Consider the following 22,355-nt stretch of genomic DNA (forward strand, 5'->3'; position numbering starts at 1 on the left):
GGGTTAGGTTAGCACGGGACCCCAAGACACCTGCGTACGCACGCTCTTGCGTTCCTTTGTACTCCCAGCCGCATCCACTGAGAATAGACCTACCGGCCTACGTCACTCACTCCCCGTGACGTCAGGTCACGTGACCTCTCGGCGCACGTGCAACGGAGGGTGGTTGGCAAAACACTCCCGCTGCCGGCTCAGCGTGGTACAGTCGCACGGTGTTTGGCGCACGTTTTTTTTTTCTTTTGAACCTTTTTCTTAATCTTTCGGTTCCAAGATTATTTGTGGTATGTGTCAAAGAACATATAAATGTGTCGTGGACTGCGTGACGAAAATTTGCCACGCTGCTGGCTGTTTAACTTGGAGAAGTGAACTCACGTGGTGATCTGTGCGAGGAACAGCGGCATCGTGGCATCGTCTTCGAAAATGTGCCGCGTTTGCTGTGGCGTGTAGTGTGCGTTGAAAGGCAGCGACGATATCGGTTCACAGTTGCGGACGTTGAAACTGACAATATTGTGTGTGTGTGTGCTGTGTGAATAACGATGCATCTTTTGCGATGTAAGAGAAGAAGATCATATGCGGCAGTGGGCCACGACATTAGCTGAGAGAGCCGAGCGCGAGCTGTTGGTGTTTGGACTGTGATTCTTGTGTGTTTTTCGCCGCCCGCCTTCAGCGTCCGTGAGCCTGCTTCTCAAGTGCTACTTGTCGCCAATAAACCTCGTTCCAGAGACTTGGACGACAGGCCAGGGGAGTGAAAGGGCAGTCGAAGCCAGACGAGCGAGCCGACGGCGAAAGCGAAAACATTGGCGCGCGTTGTATCTAACAGGGCAATTTGCAGTGACCGGTTGTCGACGGAACATCAGGATTGGACATTTTATTTGACGCGATGATCTGCGAGTGCACATCTCAGTGTTTGTGCGGGGTGCACAAAACAACAAAAAAAAAAAAGTGCATGATGTCCGGGCTGAAAGGTGAGACTACGCATGAGCTACCAGCGTGTTTTAGCATTGCCGAACATGCACGTATGGTTTACCACGGCGAATATCCAGAAGCATACGCATATCGCATTTTATTTTATCTCAGTGTTTGTGCGGGGTGCACAAAACAACAAACAAAAAAAAAAGTGCATGATGTCCGAGCTGAAAGGTGAGACTACGCATGAGCTACCAGCGTGTTTTAGCATTGCCGAACATGCACGTATGGTTTACCACGGCGAATATCCAGAAGCATACGCATATCGCATTTTATTGAAGATGTACGTCTTAATGGAAGCAGTGGAGATTCTTGTTTGTCATATTCTAGTTAGCTTATCTTTACGGCTCGATTTTTATGAAGTGACATTCCGACTTTGTGTACAAAGTCTAAAGAGAGGAGTAAGTATGGAAACACGTTGTAGGCATCAGATACAGCGAAGTAACCGCGCAAGAGATTATTTATAACTAAATTATTGTGTTTAACATCTCAAAACTGCTCAGTGGATTATGAAGAACGCCGTAGGGAAAACTTCGTTTTAATTTTCACTGAGATTTGTTAACCGAACTCAGGCTAATGAAATGAGCGTTTCCTTCGTTTTCTTTTTTTTTCTTTCATTCATCTCTGATCAGAATTTTGCGCCGTGAGTGCGAATCTAATCCGTGACCTCGCGCACAGTAGCCGCCAATGCTGTACATCGTTTAAAACTGCAGTGCAGATTTCGCGACGGAAATTGAGTACGTCCACATCCATGCCATGCTAATATTTCTCCAAACACCAGTCGCCGTGAAAATGTACAACGTTCGCTTTCGAGCAGCATAAGATTTTTTATGGCTATCATCCACGACGAGCAAATCATATGTTGATCTAACAGACTCGTTCACTGCAGGCAGTCTTCCTTCTAACATCTGTGAGTTCAGAAAATAGCAATTTGCAAAAACTTCTATCGAAGTAAAGCACACACGCAGTGCTGCTATGCAGAGAGATCCCGCCGGCGGAACTTTCTTGCCAACCAGCACCTGCTCCGAAGGCGGGACTTGGGGGCGGGACACTGCCAGTGACGTCACACTGTTTGCAAACAGGGAGAGGTCTATACAAAAGAGCGCAAGGGCCCGCGCGCCCCCAAGCCCGCGGGAACCCAGCACTAAAACTCTCTATTTGCTCTCGGCGCGCAACCGTTGCTCTCGTGCAGGACGCACCCTGTATCGGTCGATGCATGAGCCACATTTCCTTGCGGGCTGGCGTAAGGAAACTACTTTTTGTAAACTGAACAGAGAGATACGCACGCTAATAGGGACATTTAGCTTGTACGTATACTTTTTAACCTTGCCGTGTTACCGGAACACATGTTTTAGAAAAGTTTTAGCTCCCCGTATGTAAACGTTTACGTAAGTACGTAAACGGATACCTTTACGTCTGAATAAACCATGAAATGGTGATGATAACTGCACTTCAATTATGTTTAATTTAAATAAGATTGTATCACCGCGGCGGCAAAATCACGAGGTTTTTTTAGCGTGTACAGTATCCCGGTATACGCAAAGGGGTGTAGAATACCGAGTTATCCGAGGATGGTGTCGCCATCTTGTGACGCTTCGTGCAACCATAGTATGGGCACGTTTGTTTCCGCCTAGTGTTTTTGAGGAAAAAAACGATTGAAAAAATAACTCATTCGTAATTATGCCGCGGCAAGGCATTTACACCAGAAGTAGAACGCACGATGTTTCTGCAATAACAATTTTTTGCTTGCCTGGTTCATCTTGTTCCCGCTAGATGGCGCCACCTATTCAGCCTGTCGGGGTATTTATGTCGAGGCTTCTCACGTGCTTACAGCTTCGGTATTCTATTTCTAGCTCACTCTAGTGAGTTTAGCCGCTGAAACAAGGTGATCGCAATTGGCGCTCGCACTTCGGCTTATTTTTACTAGGCGGCTGAAGCCTCGGTAAAGCGGGTATCGCGAGCAGCCGCGAACGAAGGTGGATTTGCGAGATAGGGCCGTCTACATGTAAAGCCAATCCGGCGAGTAGTTCACGTTCCGTAAAGGTATGTAAGGCCCGCGCATGCACAGATTCCTTCCGGCAACTCGTAACACGGGAACGTAAAGCTAAAAGCCCCTAATACAAGCCAAACGTTCCTAATAAAAGGCATGGTTGCACTAGAACGCCAGCACCTGAAGCTGCTGTCGTCGCAAGCTAACTGGTGTGTTTGCGTATAACACTTGCCATAAATATATAGCCTGAGAATGTGGAAATAAAATGCGAAGCTTCGCGAGACTCCGTATATACTTCACGACAAAGAAGCGGTTGAGAGAAGCACACAGTTGATAGACTTTACATTTGCGGTTTTTGCTGAACGGCCGTCTCCAGTACAAATCAGCAAAAGCCCCGACTGCAGGGTTGCAGCAGAGATCACGCAACGAACACTTTTATTGCGATGCGCAGAAAGACTGACAGCGAGCTAATGCCGCTGCCCCCCCCCCCTCATCTCTACCTGTCACTTGCTGATTTTGCTGGAGAGCAGCTTCGCAATCGGGTCCGGTAGTTTGACTTTGTGTTTAATCTAGGAGCAAATGGACGTTATCAGCTCACGCTGTGTTGTCTTTTCAAAGGGGAGGTGACTCTTCCGCAAAAAAAAAATTAATTAATAATTATAATAATAAAGAGAAAAACACTCCTCCGGGCAAAAAAAAAAAGATTTGCTGGCCTTTTAGCTAGCGCAAAAGGGAGCTCTGGCAAAGCCTGTGTTTTCGCGAGAGACTCATTACCCTGACGTTTTCAGATGTTTACACTGTTACTTTCGATTCTGTTTTGAACATAACCAATGGTTCTGCACGCTGTTATGACCGGCTGTCGGTGGCGAAGCACTGACCAAGAGAATCGGCGGACGAGGTGTTCTCCCGCTGCTAGAACACCTGTATCCTTCCTGGAAACGAAATTCCTGGGACGGTGAGTGACCAACAATGGGCAGAATCTCGGCCTCAAAGTCTGGGATGGCGATGCCGGAGACAATGGACCACCTGGGCTTGGCTTGGTACGCTGCCGAAGCCACCTGGGGTATGTTTGGACGGGAGTCTCCGCAACCCTTTCGCTGCGTCGGAAAAGATCTGCATGGGCAGGCACGAGGAACCTGTTCTGCTTCTCCCCCACCTGCGTGTCGACAACCGCAGGACTCTTGCCGCTTCAAGTGTGCCATGACCCCTCCGCGACAGTGAAATGGACTGTGCCATGGTGGGAGGTGTCATGTGTGTGATTGGTGGTCATCAAGAGGGAGGAGCCAAACTGAGGGGTTAAAACGACGGTGCTGAGTGAGAAATGGAGCTCTGAGCCCTCGGTAACAGGCTCATCCAATTCGCTCGTCACTGAACTCTTTCCTTGTAACGATGTAATTGAGTGTTCAAAAAGTGCCAGTAAACTTGTTATTGTTTTCCCAACTTGCTAGTATCAGTTCCTCAACCCGGAGACTCGACTACGCTACCAAACGGAGTCCGGGTACGACGCTGCCCTCTCGTAGCAACAGCATGGTTGCCGATGAGGGACGGATCTAAATACACCGGCACGACAACAGGAGTCAGCGGTAGGATTGATCCAAATACCCGGTCACAACAACGCCTATGCTCATTTCCTTAACGTGTCAGAACGCGCAACAACCCGTCGGTACATACATAACCCCGTTTCCTTTCAAACGGGGCCGTAGCGTGTGGTGGCTTAGTGGTTAGCGTACGCGCATGGAGATTTAGGGGTCGCGAGTTCGAATCCTGTGTGTTTGTTGCAAATTTTCTGAAATTTATTTCTGAGTGAGATATCTGTATATCGCTTGTGCATCCAAACAAATATCTGTATAAACCTCAATATGCTCTATAAGTCAATCAAAAACGAATTTTTTTTTGGCCCCAGAAGAATTAAGGAGTAACGGGAAGGAGCATCCGTTGCTCCCTTGAGGAGCATCAGGAAGGAGTAACAGTTGGTCTTGAGGGAGCAAGTGGGGGGACTAACCATTCATCCCCTGAAGGAGCAACTGAAAGGAGAGCAACGGTTCATCCCCTTGCCGTTGCTCCTTTTAGGAGAGTAATGGGAGTGGCAATGCACTTGCTCCCTCAAAGGAGGAACACCTATAACCCCGTTGCTCTCTTTTGGCTTAGAGTGTAGTTTACGGCCAGGTAGGAAAAAGGTAGTAGCGGTACATGAAAGTTAGTAACGGCTGCAGTTACTACCTATTTGCTTGCAGTTACTAACGTAGGTAGTAAACAGGTAGGAAAAAGTTAGCAACGGTTGCAGGTAGTAACTGTTTACTAACGTTGGTAGTAAACAGGTAGCGAAAGGTTAGTAACGGTCCAAGAAAGTTAGTAACCGCTGCAGTTACTACCTATTTGCTTGCAGTTACAACCTTTTACTAACTTTTTTTAAGAGTGTAGAAGCACGCCGTCGGAATTACTGTAAATTTGTTGAGAGATGCAGTGATGTTTTCTTTCGGGAGAGCGTTGATGATGAAATATCATTTGTTGTTCACTTCGAGAAATGGCTACCATGTGCCACAAAGTTATAAGCCATCACATGCAACCCTGCAGTAAACATTAGGCCACCATAACATTGCTAATGTCCGGCACACTTCCGCAAAGTTTTCTATATTTACATCAGTAATTCACCTAAAATCGTTGTTTTGGTTAGAGGTTTTATGTGAAATATAAATATGAGGTTTATTAAACTGTTATTCTGGTTCCTGCAACCAGGGCGCAATGATTCAAATTTCTGGCTCTGGAGTAACGGCAGAAGTAACGTGCGTTACTTTTTTCGGTAACGGTGATGCTAACACGTTACCTTTTTTTGTAGGTAACGTAGGGCGGTAACGCGTTCCTTTTTTGTTAGCGTAATCAGTAACATGTTTAGTTACTTTTTTTTCGGTAGCGCATGCAACACTGCGAAAAAGCAGGAGCCGTATATCCAGGATGTATACCCGCGGCCCTCCGGCTCTCCGCTCGCGTTGTGTTCGCATGTCGTTATGGCGAATCAAGTAAGGAGGAGCAAGGTCGCGGAACTGCTGGGCTCCTGGCAATGAACTTTATGGCGGTGTCTGAGGAGCAGAAACATGCATTCGCCGAATAAGAACGACGCAAGCAAGCAGTGCTGGTTGTCTCGTCCTTCATGATTTGCGAAACACGAGAAGCTTGGTCGCGCTGAGAAAATGCTACCATTTGCGCGAGATCGCGCGACATGGTGTACTTGAATGAAATATGAATAAACATTTATTGCGGAGAGAGAGAGATAATAAACGAGGAGAAAGGCAGGGAGGTCAACCAGAATTGCAGCATCCGGTTTGCTACCCTACATAAGGGGAGGAGAAAGGGAAAGAAACATGGAAAAGAAAGCGGAGAGAAGAGCAGGCGCGCGATAACAAAATTAAACAAAAGGAAGGTGTAGAGCGGGAGTACTAAAGCCTATTCAATATGCCACTGGTACGCAAAAAGTTCATTATGCCTTAATTGATTTTCGGTGTGCAGACAGTTCGGGTCGGCATTACAAGACTGACTGTTCCGACAGGGGTCTGTCGTCAAGGCGGGCCAACACAGCGGCTAGCGACAGTCTGTGCGAGTTTAGTGAGGCCAGCGACAAAGAACGTGGTCTATCGTTTCTTCGCTGTCACACTGGCTGCAAGCAGCACTGTCTGCCATGGCAATTCGGGAGGCAAAAAATTTAGTGAAAGCAAACACCAAGCCACGGTCGGCAAAACTGCGTTGCCTCGAGTCGAGAGAGTCCGGACGGAGGCCGAGGTCGACGACACGGGTCCGTCTATGCAGTCGTTTGTGCTGTAAACTTGGTGTGTTCCAAAGTATTTATGTCTTCATTGGCAATCTCTCGAATTTTCATTGCAGCATCCGTTCCTCGATAACGGGATGGATTCTTGTACACACCGTCTTCGTGTGCAGTTCGAGCAGCTGCGTCGGCATGTTCGTTGCCCAACATGCCGAAGTGACATGGAAGCCACTGAAAGATGATGTCATGTCCTCGCACGAAGAGGTGATGGAGCAGCTCCCTAATTTCTTACGAGAACGGACATCTGGGCGTGGAGGTCCTCGGCGTAAGGCGAATATCAGGCACTGTAGAGCTGTCTTGGAGTCCGTGAGCACGCTCCATTTCTTGGTTGGTCATGAATTACTCTAAGTGCACTACGCAGAGCAGCAAGTTCCGCAGCTGTCGATGTAGTCTGGTGGGATAGCCTAATCTTCACGGTGGTTGTTCTAGCAGGAAAGATTACTGACCCTGCAGACCTATCCACGGTGGTTGAGGCGTCAGTATATAGATGGCTATACAGGGTGTCCCAGCTATTACGCAGCACGATTTTAAAAAAGAGGAACGGCGTTACGCGAAGCAAACGTACTGCATATTGCTCCTAGTACACTGGAGTAGCCATTGCTATTTTTTTTCGTTAATGAGGTTTAATTAATTAGTCATAACTATCTGTAACTCGACAAGTACTCACCTAATTGTCAGAATGTCAAAGAGGCGTATGTAGGCATGTTCAAAGGACATCTAACTGCGCAATTTTTAACAACGTACTAATTACGTGCTTATTTTTCCGGCTGATAAAGAAAGCCCGCGAAATATGAAAAATAGCACGTGACTACCCTCCCACCCGCAAAGGAAACCAGCGCCCTCAAATAAGCTTACTACAAACAACCGTTTTGCCTGTTGTTCGTTGCGAGAGACAGCGTTCCGCAGTTTGGCAAGGGTACAGATCGGGCGCCAACGATATGCGTGCAATTTCGCTGGGATTCATTCGTTCGATAGTATGCCGCAATCATCCATATCTCACGGCCGACTGTTCTCATTGATAACGCGGCAGGTGTTCTGATTACGGCCTTACTCTGTAAAACCAAGCGGTGCATTTCTTAGGCCGGGGAGTGGCAGATAGGGCGACGCGTTCTTTTTTTCTGCATTTTTTACTTGATACTGTCTACCTCATAGGAAGCCTGTTTGAGGGCGCTGGTTCCCGACACGCGCGACAGTCTAGTCACGTGCACTTTTCATATTTCGCGGGCTTTCTGGATCAAGCGGAAAAAATGAACTCGCAATTAGCACGTTGTTGAAAGTAGCGCAGTTAGATGCCATTTGAACATGCCTACATACGCCTCATTGACATTTTGACAATTAGGTGAGTAGTTCTCTAGTTACAAATATAATTATAAGTAATTAATTAAACCTTAGTAACGAAAAAATGAGCAGTGGCTACTCCAGTGTACTAGGAGCAATATGCAGTATGTTTGCTTCGCGTAACGCCGTTCCTCTTTTTTTTAATCGTGCTGCGTGATAGCTGGGACACGTCCTGTATATGCTCGCTGTACGTCTCATACAACAAAAGAAGAGAAAGCTTCATGAGCGCTGGAGACGAAAGCTGTGCTTTTCACCTTATACTTAGAACCGTGAGTCGAACTTATGTATGAGTCATACACCATGGGGGAGTTGGAACTCTTGCTGGAGCTGTATATCCTGTTGGTATACAGGCGTGTACGGTAACAGGATCTGACAAAATGAGGCACGAGGTAGGTCTTCAGGTAGAGAGGCTAAATGGTGGGCAGTACCTGCAAAACCAATATTCGCACCATAGGCGTGCGCAGGGTTCCCCATTAGGGCGGGGCGAAGGTTCATCGCAGCGCCCCCCCCCCCCCCACCCTATACTAATCCATGTAAGGGGCAGATTTTGCGCCCCCCCCCCCCTCTTAGATGACTAGAAGGGTCAATGTACGGAGCGGATTTTGCGCCCCCCTTCATAGATGATTAGGGGGGGCGGCCGCCCCCCCTGCCCCCCTGTGCGCACGCCTATGATTCGCACACTCGAAAACGTTCAGGCTATGGCTCTTAGAGTTTGTCTGGGACTACCGCGATGTTCGTCAACAGCTGAGACCATTGCGATTGCAAACGACTACCCGGCCAAGACGCATAATATAATGGAAGCGCTCAGAGCACACGTGAGGCATCTTGCTCGCGCCCCTACCCATCGTTTATTGGGGAAAATCGTAATATGCAATTAGTGCTAGAGAGAATTGAGCGGTTCTCTATTCCGGAACTGCGATCACTCTTAGAAAAAAAGGTCGGCATATTCACTCACTAAACACTGACAGTTTACTTCTCACAAAATATACAAGCCTCTTAGTAAGTGAAGGTAGTAAAATGCAGGTTAGTGAAATTTGCTACTTAGTTAGTGAGTGAATAGTGCTGACTCGAATAGCTAGTCTATTACTAAGTTGTTGGTAACCGCGCTAGCAACTTAGCAACCGTATTAACTCTAGTGGACTACATTTAGCCAATTAGAGGTTTACGCTTATTTTGTTGTATGTGCGTGTGCATGCCATATCAGATGATTCTATTACAAAAGTATCTATAGGATAAAAAAACGAAGTGGCATTGCCCTCGCACCTTAACTAATGGCCGCTAATTACTTCATGTAATTACCATGCTAAGTACGCATCACAGCAACATACATAGATGCATGAATGGATCACTAACTAGAACACACACGCAAACGCACACACAGAATATTAAGACTTATACGTAGCCGACACCTGGTTTCGCAGCAGCTTGAAGACTATTTATGCTCCTACTTTGGGATAGCTCGCCGTGTACTGTTTAGCAGCCATAGAACTTAGAAGAATAATTGGTGTTTTCTACACACTATCATGTGCTTTTATATTTGCTTATATGTGGCATCACGTAGCACGAAACTTTTATTCCAAGGTAATCAATAAAATTAAAGTTTGTTTAAGTTTTGCTAAAACCGTCACGATTACGGCAAGGTATACTGCGGCATCTACGAAAGATCTGACAACGTGGGTGGCTTATTAGCTACTTAGTTAAAAACACGAAGAAAGCTTCCGTGGTTAGTAACGACAAAAGTTACACCTTTACTAGCTGCTTGGCTAGTACAGGGATGCCGCGAAGGTAGTAAAATGCGCTCGAAACTAGTAAATACATACGTTTACTAACTGTTTACTAACTTTTCTTCTAAGAGTGTTGGAATGAGCTGCAACCCGCGCCATCTCCACAAGACTCCGCTGATCCTCGAGAGCCTGGGCTGTACTAAGCCGCCTCCCACCCCTCCCACGTCGGCTGCGTAATTTTGCGCGATGCTTCTGTTAGACTGACAGGATCCAAGCACGTGAAACAGGTCAACGCGGCTGCCACAGAATTCACACACTGCGGCTAAATTATTCTGGGTTACAGTTTGGACATCATGGCTCGGCTGCTATACGACATGGTTTGGAGCCTGCGCAGACGGGTCTCCTCGGCTTTAGTAAGTCCCTGCATGGCGATTCAGCACACACGGGGCGAACGAGCGATCAGCCGTAGGCTCCGCCCACATAGGGCGCCTCGGCATGCACACTTGGAGGACTTCGTATCCTCGTAATAAAGCAGAAAACAAACAATTTTGCACAGTCACGCTTCGTTATATAAGAAAATAATCACTACAACTACGCCTTCGCGAACGACGAGCACATCGCAACAGCTCGCCGTCACTCACGATTCCGAGAGGTAGGCCTAGCATGGCGGACGCCGGCCGTCGCCTACGCCGTTCACGATCACACGCGAGCTCGGCATAGAGCGCTTGTTTTTGCCAACACGATTAAGCTTTGTACTCGCATGTAATGCGTTATATACGCTATTAAGTTGCTCGGCGTCATCGATGTGAAGGCATTCGTCTGCGAGCTGCTGTAACACCATTTACGTTTAGTCCGCCTTGAGTAGCCGCCTCCTTTTCGATATGGTGCAGTTATGGCTTGGTACATGTGAACTCACCGCACAAACGCTCAAAAACGCCACGAACACAATTCAACACACGTGTACGAAGTATTACGCGTCCGATTCTCTTCCCTTCTGAAATGCGCGCTCGCGCTGTCACCCTGTCACCTGCCGGTAAACGCGGCGTCTAGTGCCACGTGAGCCCCCTCCCGGCCAGATCGCACCACGCTCTCACTTCGAAGTCAGAGCGGTCGGGAGCGCTCCGAGTCGGAGGCTGGCGCTCCGAAAGAACCAACCGAAGGTAGTTCGAGCGCTCGGATTTTGCCAACCGAACGCGCGACCACTTTTCAGAGCGCTCTAGAGCGCTCAAAATCGCCCAACCGAATACGCCATTAGAAAGAGCAAGTCGAGATATATTGCTACTCGTGGCAACACTCACTGTGCTTCATTCGGTGCTTGTCGAAAAGGAGTTATTACGGAGGACTTCGGCTTCGCTACGGGCTTCGACGACGGCGATATGACAAGCGCGCCGCCTTTTTTCGAATATTCGACTCGCGCTCTCATTGGTTCGCCGTGATAGAATCCGGAGGCAGCTGCCACAAAAATCAGTCCGGGATCGATTGGTGCGGAAAGGGCTGTTGCGGCGCATCTCGCTGCCGCGGAAGCGGATTCCGTGCCGCTGAATGTCTCAGTGTGAACGCGGCGTTAGCTCGTATTTCAGCGTGGTGGTGCAAGTTTTCGAGCTTCTCTATCTCGCCGAAGTTGGGAACATTTTCGCCAAGAACGAATTTCCTCGCGTCCGTATTCTGAAACGCTCCTTACCTCAATGAGGGGGCCTTGACTGTTTGAGGACGCCTTGTCACGTATTAACACGAAAGTGTTTTATGCCGGGGTCCACCAAGTACATCCGTCACGGATATGACGTTGATAAAATGGACGCCAACGGATGAGAAAGAAAAAAACCAAGAAAAAGGTACCCCGCTGGCGATCGAACCCACGATGTTGCGGCCGCGACGGCAAGCGCCCGACGCCATACCGACTAAGCTAACTTGGGAGATGCTAGACACGGCGCGAACGCGCCTTATATCTTTCACACATTCTCATTCGCGGCGGGCGGAGCGGGGCGATGCCGCCGTCTGTGAGATGTCAAAAGAAGTAATGCTTCACGATCGACACTTACTGGCACTTACTCCGAGATTGCACGCGATATCGGAGGTCATGGTTAAAGCGTCTCGATACCAGAGAGGTAAGTCTGGCGTCGCCGAGGGTGCCTCGTCGCTGGCGTCGCCGAGGCACCCTTGACGCAGTTACGTTCTTTGCCTTTGGCTTCGTGTAAGCGTGCGTCAGCTCATCGGAGTAGTGCAGCTTCCACGTGCACCAACGGGATTTCTCCGCCACCGACTGCTTCAATTACGATGGCACCGACTAACAAAACTGCTGCGATATGCGTTGCAGAAAGGACGCGATTTCGACGGGCGAATGTCGTGCCTTGGTGGAGCGAGAGCAGTGCCTGCGAGACAGAGGCCAGCGGGACGCACGCGTTCGCGGCTCAGGCTACGAACCTCTACCTCCCGTGTTGCTGAAGCGCAGTGTGTTATAGTGTATGCATGAGCGCAGGCGTCGGCTACCCATTACTAGAAAGCGCACACCGTGCGTTTCTCTCCTTAATTGACGACGCTTGAAGAAGTGCGTACCGGGTAACAGTGTTGATTATGAGCTTGTTGATATCCTACGCGGGATTCACGATGCGCTGTGGTCCAAATATATGTTCACACCGTCAGCTACCACAACGGTTTAATCATGATCATGGGCGTTAGTCGTCGCGATAGAGACATGCTGCCAACATGGTGCATCCCGTCAAACGGTGCTATAGCTGCCAAACACGAATAGACATTGTACAAGCTCTCATATATCACTGCACAATAAGCACTACTTCTGTGAAGAGACGTTTCACTTTCGTGTTATACTGATTCCTATGACGGAGGGATCAGCCATATTTTTTGGAACGCTCCTTACGAAGGTTCCCTCACTGAGGCCTTCCGAGGTGCTCCCTGAGCTAGGCAGCGCTAAAGGCACGTTCCACATCTAACTTCGCGCCGCCGCGAGCCCCTCTGGCGGCAGCGGGCGCGTCCTCGTCGGTAGGTAGATAGAGCGGCAAGCAGTCGTGCACCTGCTGGCTCTTGGTGACTACGGCTGCTAAGCGTCGGTTGCATCGCTGTGCACAAGAGCGAAATCTTAATGCAGTGCGTCAGAATGGTCTTCAGTTTAAATAACACTCACGTTGCTGGATGTAGCATGTCTCGTATAAGGCCTAAACACCGATCGAAGGAAACGGGAGGATGGGTGCTGTTTCTTTTCTTTGTCCCCTGTTAGCGCCGTTAATCCGCTTTCTGAAAGATGGCAAGCTAGCCCCCCTTTCGACGCTTGCTCAGTCCATGACAGGAACACTTACCGGAACTCGGCGGGCACAAATGTTTACACTTTGACAACGCAGCACTGAGGGACGTCGCGCTAAGCTATCAATAGCGTCAGCTTTCGTTTGAGATATAATGCTTTCTATTGTATGTGTTATATATATATATATATATATATATATATATATATATATATATATATATATATATATATATATATATATATATATATATTATATATATATATATATATATATATATATAATAAATTAGTAGCACAAATGTAGTCACAACGTTGCCGCCACATTGAGAAAGTTGCTTCAACCTTGTGGCAACATTGCGTGCTCCTAGGGTATATATATATAACACATACAATAGAAAGCAGCACACGGCGACTGGGGCCGCGTATTTTCGTTTGCATTTGCCGGTGACGCTGGCTAGGCTGTCCCTTTGGCGCCTACTACTTGTCTAATTGCCAAGGATAACTGCGTCTGCATTCAAAATAACTAACACGAACTTAAAGGAGTACTGACACGAATTTGAGACATCGCAAAAGGGACATTGTTCTTTTCCTTGGTGTGCAGTGTCAACGCTCTCACACACCGGAGTCGGAGAACACGTATAAAATATTTTAATCTGATTTGGAAGTTTTCGTCGCAGAGAATCTGCAAGCCAGCCCCACTGCAAGTGACGTTATTCCGAGGAGTCAACACAGTTCCCTCGAGTTTGCGAGCTCTGCGTCCTGCATGCAGCCTAAATCGCAGAAATCACTGTCAGGGACACTGGACGACAATTCACTCACCATTGCTTATGTGCACCACGAGCAGATGACGGATTTGCCGCTAGTACGTCGCGAATTTCCATATCCCCGTGACGTCACACTGATATGCAACGTCACTGAGAAGCCACCCCCTCGATATCGAAACCGAAAGTGTCTTTTAAGGTAGCGGAAATTACAATATATTCGGTGCATTCCCAGTCACCACAATAGTTGTTTTAGGTTTCTGGATACCAGTATTTTTATTTAATGCAACCATCCGAAAATTTTTAACATTCGTGTGAGTACTCCTTTAATCACAGTGTAGAAATGTGGTACTAAAATCGTCGAATCGTGGAACGGTCTCTCAAACGGGAGCTGTCCGCCAACTTGGCGCTGCTTTTCTTTTTTTAATTGACCTCGTTCCTTACTTCATTGTCGCACTTTACTTCGCAACAAAAATGATCTTATGATAACAGCTGACAAACAAGTGGCGCATTCAAATAATAAAAAAAGGGCCAACTTGTAGTCAGCTATGGGCGTTCTTCCGGGAGTTTTTATCTGCATTTGCTCATATCGATTACGACGCCAGCATCCGGGATTTCACCTTGCACACATACGAAATTATCAGGAAAGGCCAATTGCTGTATGAATCAAGCTAAGAAAAAGTGACATGTGTCCAAAATAACGAAGAATGACAACAAGAGCGGCCGTACGGTGTCTTTCTTCTAAATTGCATACGTCTCTTTATTGTACAGGGACCTTAAGCGCGATAGTGGAGGCTCCTGGCGGGTGCAACGTGCCTATACTTTAGTGCGCGCCTAAGACTATATGTTCATTTTACCTTATGTGTGCTTCTTGTACAATTTATTATTATTATTATTATTATTATTATTATTATTATTATTATTATTATTATTATTATTATTATTATTATTATTATTATTATTCCACTACTGTGATTGCGACTCACGGCTATTGCGGAAAACAGTGGCCGTCCTCATTGCGTAGTCACTTCCACCACAGAAAACTAAAAAAAGAAAAAGGTATTTTTATAAGGAACGGTTCGCTCGTTTGAACAACCGCGTCGATGACCTCCCGTGCAAAAGAAGCGGCCTGATCGCGGATTGTGCCTCCCCTCCCGAAAAGCAGAAATGACCAAAGTTATCCCATGTGTTTGCTATCATGTCCCCATCGCATCGGTACCATTCATATCATATAAAGTAACTTCAGAAAGGGCCACTGGCAAGTCTAAAGCCAAGCATTTCCTGCGCGCGAGCCTCCTCAACGGCCGGGAGAGGATTGGCTCCCATCGCTCCCAGGAAGTTTCGGCGATAGATGTAAAGAAACGAGAATCCATTTGTGACACGAACTACCGTAACCAATTTATGGCAAGTGCGAAGGACGTGCTGTATAGAATCCACCCGAGCTGTGGTGCTTGCTACGTGAGTCAAACTGGCAAATTTTGGAACGATCGGCTGCGCCGCTGCACCTCTGTGTTCGCTCAGACGAAGGTGATTTTCTCCTACACGGACTCTGACCGCACCTGCATCATTGTGGAAGCAGCTCGCATGGCACGACAACAATGCTCATGCATAAGAAGCCATCCCTTAGCCCTATCCAAACCAGGGCTCTAATTCCTGGAAGAAGCCGGCACGAACGGTGGGCGATGAGGGGCCTTGTACCGTGTCACATGCGTTGTGTATCTTCCTTGCTTTTTTTTTCAGTCCCTATTTAGATGCAAGAAAAAAGCAGCGAAAACCAAAAACAAGGACGAAGGAGAAGGCACGCTCACTCACACACCGCCACCGGGCCTACAGCTGATTTATGCACTTTATCCCACGCAAGCGCATAAATGTACGATCAGAGGTCTATCATCCGCCTGATAGTTGGCCATGCCCTGAAAGAAACAGCGACTCTTTTTCTGTGATATGCACAGAAGGCTGACGTTAATACAAACCATGGAGGAAGGAATACTAAGGAGAGGCCCTGACGTCACACTCGTGAAGCCGCCACATCGCAAACAGCCGCATCGCCTCCTAGCGAAGGCGCAGCGAAACTTTTCGCGACTTCCGTTGCGACGTTCGCAAGCGCATGCGCGCATCGCGAAACTTTGCAGCCTTTTTTTTTTGGTTTGTTTGTTTTTCGCCGTGCTAGCGGTGTAGTCGATTCACGTATGCTGCTCTTTGTGTGTGTTCTTTAGGAAAGCTACGCAATGCCCAGCTGTTGCGTATACCCTGTGCAAATCGCGTGTATACTGCGAGCAGTACCGGGTGTCACTTTTCATGTGTACGTATACGTTCGTTTCATTACTGATCACTAAGGCATGGTATTTGCATGCGGAGCACTCGGATGTGCGCTCTGTTGCTTCTTACTCGTTGTGTCAACTCGGAACACACGTGAAATTTTCTTTTTGGCGTCTGACGCGCCATACATACCATGCGCTGAAGACATCGTACGTTTTAGAGGCTGTGTCGTTCAAACGAAAGCGCAATAAACTTTTGTTGTTATCGGACTACGTGATGTATGTATCGTGCGGTGTGCGCTCGCCGCGTGCTTGTGTTGTGTGCGCAGTGGAATTACAAACTTTATGTGCACGATCGCGTATACAATACGGCGGTGTCTTCTTTTCGACGTGAAGTTACGTCAACTATAGGTTGGCGTTGCGCCGAATATCTACTGCGCTCACTCCATATACACGAACAAAGAACCGCTAATCGGGCAATAGATCTGGAAATCGGGCTACAAGAAAAGGAAAAGAAAGGCCTAACGCTCAGCAGAACGCGTAAGTCACTGCTAGGTGAGTTCGAATACGATGAGGCAGGGGCAGAATGTTTTTGATTACGGCACGTACCGGTAATTTCTGTACTGTTGCATAAAAACGCACCTCGGAAGAACTTCAGCACGCAACGCTCGGGCCTGCCGCGCACGAACAGCCTGGTAAACGTCTGCTTGCAACATTTTACTGCGTGCGAACCGCACAATACGCGCTAAGTTTACGCCGGGACTACAAATCCGAACAGGAGCGAACCACCGCGGAGAGCACGCCGCGGGGCGTCTGCTGTTTTGTTTGCCCCATATCGGCTTGTTTGCCCCATAAATCTGACGTCACTTCCGCCACACTTTTCGCAATGCATTGGGATACGATAGGGCCTCTCCTTAGTTTTTCCTTCCTCCATGATACAAACCCTCCGGTTCTTTTCGATGCGGTACGCTTCAAGCACTTCGCGCTCACTCTTTGAGCTCCCCCTGTATAGAATGGCTCGCAACCATTGGTGAAACAGAGGCTCGCAACCATTGTTTTCAAAAAAGAAAAAAAGAAAAAAGAATGGAAGGGCCTTCCGTAAGACACACACGTTTATACAACATGCAGGTGCTGCCGGCGTCCCCTGGAATTAGCGGAATTCCACACTAGATTTAATGTCGAGGGGTGTTCTTTTCAAATGCCCGCAGCTTCTTGTACAAGCACCCCCTCCTTCCGCTGTTAGTGCATAGTATCACTGTCTTTTTGCTACCTTTGTTGCTTGACGTTTTCTTGCTGCTGCGCAAGCATCTTTCCCACCTCTTTCTGCTAGTGAGCATTTTTTTTTCTGTGGGTGCAGCGGTCACTTCCTTGCTACTGTAACTAAACTCTCTCCTCGCACCTCTCTCAGAGCGAACGTGTATAAATTCAGTGACGTTATACCTCTGAAATGCACTCTTGAAAAAGACCGATTCCCGATCAAAACGTGGAATAAATTTAAACTTTTTGTTTAAACAGCGAAGCTGTTGTAGGTCGCCGTTGTTTGTGCGGTTGGTTGGTTGGCTGTAAAACTTTACTGAGGTCCTGCAAGGCGCGCGACTCACGGTAGTTTGTGCGGTGTCATCAGAAAACTCCTCGGGTGGGTCACAGGAATTGGGCAAGCCCCACTGCCGTGTACAGCAAGTGCGAGTGTCAAACGAAAACGAACATGTGAAAGAGAGAGAAAGAAACAGATAGAAAAGAGAGAAAGAGGAGAGAATAGAGAGAAATAAAGGGAATAAAGGCATAAAGGATTAGAGAGACAGAGAAAAAGATAGAAAGAGACAGAACAAAGAAAAAGAGGAGCAAGACAGAAAGAGGAAAGCGAGAAGAAACAGAGAGAGAGAGAGAAAAAAGAAAGGGAAGAAAGAGAAATGAAGATAGAACGAGCGACAAAGAAAGAATAGAAAAAAGAAATAAAAAGAAACAGATACACACAAAAAAAAACATGGCTGATCCCTCCGTCATAGGAATCGGTATAACACGAAAGTGAAACGCGTCTTCACAGAAGTAGTGCTTATTTTAGTGATATATGAGAGCTTGTACAATGTTTATTCGTGTTTTGCAGCTACAGCACCATTTTGACGTGGATGCACCCATGTTGACAGCATGTCTCTATCGCGACGACTAACGCCCACGATCGTGATTAAACCGTTGTGGTAGCTGACGTTGTGAACATTATTTTGACACAGCAATTGTGAATCCCGCGTAAGATGATATCAACAAGCTCATAATCAACATTGGTACCCGGTATGCACATCTTCAAAGCGTCGTCAATTAAGGAGAGAAACGTCCACGGTGTGCGCTTTCTAGCAATGGGTGACCGACGCCTGCGTTCATGCATACATTACACACATTGAGCTTCAGCAACACGGGAGGTAGAGGTTCGTAGCCTGAGCCATAAACACGTGCGTCCCGCCGTGCTCTGTCTCGCAGGCGCTAGTCTCGCTCCGCCAAGGCACGACATTCGCCCGTCGAAATCGCGTCCTTTCTGCAACGCGTATTGCAGCAGTTTTGTTAGTCGGTGCTCTCGCAATCGAAGCAGTCGGCGGCGAGAAATCCCGTTGGTGCATGTGGAAGCTGCACTACTCCGATGAGCCGACGCACGCTAACACGAAGCGAAGGCAAAGAAACAACGTAACCAACGTAACTGCGTCAAGGGTGCCTCGACGACGCCAGCGCGGCCAGTGTACCTCGGTGGTATCGAGACGCTGTAACCAGGGGAAGGTTACTCCGTATACCTCCCATAGGATGCCTTAATTCATGACGTCAGCGCTGGCAGCGCCAAACGTCCCTCAGTTAATATCCTGGCGGCTGGGATTCAGAGACTCGAACGGCAGAATGGCGGCGCACACGGTATGCGTCGTCATGGCAACACTAACACTAGCCGCTCCTCCCTCCTAGCACCCTCGCGCGCGCCCGGGTTTTTCTCTTTTGTTTTTTTTGCGTGCGCGGGCTCCCTTTCCTTTCTTTATGACCCCCTCGCCCCTCCTCCGCGTGCTGCGCGCGTGCAGCACGCCGGGCGCTTTTTTTTTTTGCATCCGCTGCGCGTGCTGCGCCGCGCGTTCGTTGCGCGTTTGAATGTGCGCAATTTGCAATCAGGCATTCTGCAAACACTGCAGTCGTGCAGCATGTGCCAGAACGCAAAAGAATGAATTGCACTCACAACACAAAATATCTTTGGTCTCTTTTTATTCTCCTCGTTTCCGAAAATCAACATTCTATCAAATGTGGTGCGATACAGGCTCAGGATATTAACATACACGTGTTCATGATCACTAAACAACACGAAAGTTCTCGGCAATGTTAAGAATTTAAAGAACAGTGGAAAAAAAAGCAGAACATAACACTAGGGCACATATTCAAAAACACATATTTATACTGACAAAAGTGCAGAACAGCTTCTGATATATGCGCACGATATTGCACAAAATTATCATAACTAACACAATTGAACATTCCTGAAATGCAAAAACAATGAAAGCAGTTGAAATACCTAAAATATAGTAATAATGTAACGAACATTTCAAAGATGTCAAAATGAACTCCACATATAACACAACTAATAATGGCCGCACTTTATTGACTACATTCCAAAAACGTTGATTTTCATATAACTAGTGATGATAAACGCGGAGAAATGAACGGCTGATATCGGATGATTCATGGCATCTCTTGAAGTGCGCCGATTCTGCAATTCTTCAGCTTTTCTCTGGGCGCACCGATCAGCTGTGTTGCGTTCCGAAATGCGCCCTAAAGAAAAGGGCAAGTTTCAATCAGATAAAGAGCGCCGTCGATTCGTGCAAAAGTGAACTCGTTTGTTCGTCTCAGAGCAGCATAAGTTTTCATACATCTACCTAATGTCTCACAAACGTGGTTATAGGCATGGGGAGTAATTAACCGGAGACAATGCAAAGCACACACTCAAGCACGCGGTTCTGTGAGAGTTGTAAACCCGTAACTATAGTTACTTTGCATGGGCTTCATGTCCGCTGCTTGTTCGTATAACGATTTAAACGCAGCATCCTGCCCTTTTCAAATCAGTCATTTTGAAACAGTAACTGTAGCCCCACTGCAGAGAACAGCTACTCTGTGTGGACGTGAATTCAAATTGACACAATGAAAACCGCGACTCAAAGTTCGTTGTCTGTCTGTCAAAGGGCACGCTCACCTGTCGTTCTTTGGGGGCCGGCACATATATTCCGGGACTTGTTCTGGAAGTATTCAAGCAACAAAGCACTATGCACGAACAGCGCGAGTCGTAAACATCGCGTCGCACAAGCACCAGCGAGCGAGCACCATGAAACGGACGAGCGACGACGGCTAACGCACGCCATACCAACGCCAGACACGAAACTTTCTAACGGATTTCAAAGTCGGCGGCGCCAGCAAGGCGGCGGAAAGCGCGCCTCCCGCAGGAAAGGGAGTTGATCCCGCCAGAGAGGGGGTTGAAGAGAGTTGGGAGAAAGAGACGGAACGCAGATTTTAACTCTGATCCCAGTCACAGATGGCGCCTCAATTTGCCATACCGGTCACGTGGGTTTCTTTCACTAGCCTGCTGTAACCATGGCCTCCGATATCGCACGCAATCTGGGAGTAAGCGCTAGTAAGTGTCGATCGTGAAGCATTACTTCTTTTCACCTCTCACAGATGGCGGCACCGCCCCGCTCCGCGCCGCCTACCTACACCGCCAGCAGAGAGCACCGTGCGAAAGAGATTGTGAATATATAAGGCGCGTTCGCGCCATGTCCAGCATCTGCCGACTTAGCTTAGTCGGTAGGGTTCGGGCGCTTGCCGTCGCGGCCGCAGATCGTGGGTTCGATTCCCAGCGGGGGATCTTTTTCTTGGTTTTCTTGGATCTTTTTCTTGGTTTCCCCAGACCACTCGCGGACCAGCCGCGAGCATGCATGGAGCTTTTTTAGGTGACCATTTACAACCGTCTCATAAAAGTACCTAGGACGACTTGCCTGCTCAGGCTGCAAAGCATGTCCGCTGTCCTTCTGTCCCCTTCCCCTCTTTTTTCCCCACAATGTGCTTCTCGTTCTCTTTTCTCGCTTTTATTTCGAACTTTTTTGCATAAAAAGGGACACAAAGACTGTATTCATATTACCGTTAAGGCCACCACCGGTCGAAACCGTCGAGAAAATATAACGTCTGCCGTTTCCAAGAGGATCTCCTTCGCTTCGATATATACCGTTAAATCCAGAGCAAGCCCTCCCCCTCCCTCACATACGGTGAAAAATTTTCCGACAAGATTTGGAGAGGGGCCCTTCTTCGGTCACGGATCAAAATTCAAGATGGCGGCGGAAGAGCCTATAAGAATAAACTGCACTCTAGTGATGCAGAACTATCGATGGTACTATCAATACGATCGATAGCGGAGTCACTATCGCAACTATCGATGGTATAGCGCTATCGATACTATCGATAGCGCTATCGATAGTAAGTACTATCGATAGTACAAAACAACAGCGCGAACTCATTGCAGCATAAACTGGTTCCCCGCGCGCGTGGCACACAGTGAAGCCGGAGGAGCAGGCTGAAGGTTAAGAAAGTTGACATGATAATGTTCTTCACCAGAGTGCTTCGCTGACACGTGATCATAAGGTCAAACCGTTCAGCTGTAGCGGAAAGGAAGCCGTTACATGTGTGGAACTGCGCGGCTTCAAATTTATATTGCATTTTATGATTCCAAAATAAAAATTGTCAAGAACTAAGTTTGTTAATCGTACGGTGTAACTGGTTGCTTTGAATATGAATTTATTTATGGACATACTCCACCATTTTACTGCGAATATAATTTTTTCTCTCGCCGAAATTGCTCATAAATTAAGCGAAGTTGATAGCAGCTATCGCAAATATTTTGGCAATATGGGCAGCCAGCAACAACATCATTATTCGCGCCACTATGGATAGTTTGTCACGTGGTTGCAAGCCAGTACCCAGGATTTTTCTTTTTTCTTTTGGGGTGGGGGGGGGGCACTTGCTGATAGCCTTGACTATTTGAGAAAAAGGCCTATTTTCATTATTTATTTTCGGTAAAACACCATGTATCATAAAATTTCGGGGGGGGGTGCGCCCCCCCCCCCCCCCCCTGGCTACGGGAACTGCGTGGTTGTGAGGGTGAAGAATGCTGCAGAAAGACTGGGAAATACGAAGCTCCTTATTTGGGCGAACTTGAACCGAAAATAAAAACTGAACATGCAAGCGAA

At 47.6% G+C, this 22,355-nt stretch overlaps 1 protein-coding gene across 1 annotated transcript in view; it reads right to left on the minus strand.

Annotated features, from left to right (window-relative positions):
* LOC119395024 (serine proteinase stubble-like) overlaps positions 1-22,355 on the minus strand; it is a 54,901-nt gene that overhangs the window by 487 nt on the left and 32,059 nt on the right. The window lies entirely within an intron of this gene.

This window comes from Rhipicephalus sanguineus, chromosome 5, assembly GCF_013339695.2.
Source record: "Rhipicephalus sanguineus isolate Rsan-2018 chromosome 5, BIME_Rsan_1.4, whole genome shotgun sequence".
In the NCBI taxonomy this organism is placed as follows: domain Eukaryota; kingdom Metazoa; phylum Arthropoda; class Arachnida; order Ixodida; family Ixodidae; genus Rhipicephalus; species Rhipicephalus sanguineus.